Raw genomic sequence first — 3,131 nt, forward strand, 5'->3', positions numbered from 1 at the left:
TTAGCTCTGTTAAAAACGGAAACGTCTTTAGCGTCGGCCTCGCGGACCGAATCGGGGCGGCGATTCCACGATGGAGGCGCTTGATCACTTTGCAGGTCGCTTCTAGAACAAGCGTCGCATTTAGGCGGCGCGGCAAAGCGAGGAGAGGAAAATGATTCAGGGGAAGCAGCGATACGGGAGAGAGATTCCAGATTGATGCCCTCTCAACGTCCCCTTTATTGGAGCCCCTCTCAGACATCAGATGCTCAGCGCTCCTCTGATGAGGGCTTTGAGCCGAGCGCGTGTTATTACAGGTATTACGTGAAATTGTCCGTGTTAGGTGAAGGGGATTACGCCGCTTTTGGGTCAATACCTCCCGTGAGCTGTTGGGCCGCTGGAGCCGAGGGGCGATTAGGCCTTTGTCTGTCAATCTGACACACACACACGCACGCACGCACACACACACACACACACTGGAGAGAGAGTCAGTTTGTTGCCGGATCGACTTGAATGTCAAAAAGTCTATTCAGGTGTACCGGTTGGTACAGTTAATAATAAAGTGCACGTCTTTTCCCTCGAAAACTCTCTGAACGACTGACGTTTTAAAAGCTGCCTGATGATTTTACAGCTTCTTTTTTTTTAATAGCAAGCTCAAAACTCTTCAAAATCTTTTTCTCTGAATTCCATGAGCGACTTTGACAGATTTTGTGAGGTGTAAAATGTTCCGGTTCTCTATTCACAACCTTTCAGGAATGTGTTTACAATAAATGACAATCTGCTTGTGAAATGATTTTACTTCAAATCTCTTGTATCTTATTTGACACATCTGAGGCTGAGATTTCCCTTTGGGATGAATAATGTCCGCTCTTTATCTAGCTATACAAACAAAGTCATTTCTAATAAAAGGAATATCTTCTGTGGGTTTTATTGATGTATTTATTTTTTATTGCATCTCTGCTGTATTTATCCAGTTGGAGCACAATCCGGAGGCTCCCAGCAGGGCGGCGCTCACCCACTGGGGTAATTTCCACTTTACCTTTGTGTGGATTAATGAAGCCTAATGGGATTTGATAAGAAATGTCTCTCTTTTGTCTCTATCCGGGAGTTCATTGGCTTAACCAGAGCCGTGGTTACCCTGGAGACGGGGTGGAACAGGGAAGCTGCGCTAACCTGTGCGCCACAACAGGAGAGAATTACCTCTGATAACTTTGGCCGGAGCGACTGAGAAAGAGAGAGGCTACTGTTGGAGGCTACACTGGGACAAATAGTGATCCATATTTTAAAAATTCATTCATGATATTACCATATGTTGTTGTTTTTGATTTGTTTTTTAATCAGAACAATATTATAATGGCTTCTGCATCTCAAATGGAGAAGTTGCACGCTGGTTGGTCTGAGTTTAGTTTGAACAGCCTTTAAAGTGGGCCACGCTGCACTGATGTATGTCTAATATCCAAAGTCAGCAAAACCCATCGGCCACCACCACCACCACCAGACTCCGAGTGAAGGACGGAATCCCTGCACAGGTTTTTATTAACTTGATACTTGATTTTTTTTTGTTGGTTTCATTATTTCAGATAGCTCAGGGAATAAAAGAGACCCCCCCCCCCCCCCCACCAACAGTAACTATTAAAACTGCATATCATTAACGTTTCAGTGTGAGACAGTGAATACTGGTAATTTAGGGAAAATGACAAGATATGAATAGGCCTTGTAAATGTAATGATCGTGTGTGTGTTTGCATGCGTACACACACACACACACACACACATCGACTGTAATGACATTTAAATGGATTATTTGCAGACAAAAGGCCCGCTGACATCAAGCGGGGGGTCCTGGTTATCAAACAGCAAACAATCGGCTGGGAACGAAGCGGCGCCCGAGCGCACGCCTCGTCTTCATCGGGTTCGTCCCCGAGAACGCAATAAAGCACGCAAACAAACGGCGGTTTTAAACGGTCCGTTCACGTGCACGCATTGTGAAAGGGCTCGCCCATTAGCGTTGCAGCACAGCTCAGCAGAGGCCCCCCATTAGCGCGGGCGGCGAGCGAGGCCGGAGCCCGACGGGCTTTCAATGCAAATCAAATCCCCGGTTTTGATAATTGGGATTGTCGAAGCGCCGTGCGATTAGTTTTCGACAAAGCGTTTTTGCAAACTGTTAATGAATTAACGTTCGGCCGTGTCCTTTCAGATCAACGGGTGGCGGTGGCTCCGTTTGGTACAGCCAGTCGGTCGGCGGTTCGAATCCCATGCACCTCCGACTTATCCACAAGGCGTCCTTGAGTATATTTTTGAGTTTTAATTTCTCTTTACTCCTTTCCATGCTTCCATTTCACCCACCTCATCAAATATTAGCATCCCGCCTTCGCTCGCTGCCTCTCAGCTCCTCTTCCCCCCCCACCTCCTCCCCTCCACTCTCGGAGGGCCTGGGCGTAATAGCTTAGTAATTACCCTCTATTACAAGACAGTCTCTGCCTGCACTATTTACACAAGTTAGCCGTCCAACCGAGCCATTTGCAGAGGAGCATTATAGCGTGTGGCGCCCCCAATACGCTTGGGATCTCTTAGATGAAATGATTTGAATGCATTATGTGTGTGTGTGCGCGCGCGCGCGTGTGCGTGAAAGAGATCAAGGCCAGATCTCGCAAGGCCTCAGCGTATGCGATCCTATTACGCTTTTTTTTTCCGAGCAGCGATTACGGCGCCGCTCCAGCCATTCAGCTCGGATGCATTATGAAGATGGCTTCACACATTACACCGGCGGCGTCTTTAAGATGCTCCGCAGGCTGGCGGCGCGGCCTCAAAGTGCTCCGTGCAATTTGACGAGAATGATCAATCCACCCGCATTAGGCTGCCTGACAGCGTCTTAACTATTTGCAGCTATCTGGGCCATATCAAGGCAAATCTGTCATCAGATCGCATTCCGTGTACTTTCGACACCACAAAGTGCAACTTTCAAAGTTGCATTTAAATATTATTACCGATTTGACTTCAGAACGTTCTCGTCAGACATTAGAAAGGAGGAGGGGCAACTGTACCTGATGGGCGGGGCCCCCGGCCTCATCCCAGACTCGGCCTTCTCCCTGCTTTGGCTCCTCCCCTGTGCGTCTGTTCGGGGGGGTAGCAGAGACGGGAAGTCCTGGCACACCT

The sequence above is a fragment of the Brachionichthys hirsutus genome, chromosome 24 (assembly GCF_040956055.1).
Source record: "Brachionichthys hirsutus isolate HB-005 chromosome 24, CSIRO-AGI_Bhir_v1, whole genome shotgun sequence".
Classification (NCBI taxonomy): Eukaryota; Metazoa; Chordata; class Actinopteri; order Lophiiformes; family Brachionichthyidae; genus Brachionichthys; species Brachionichthys hirsutus.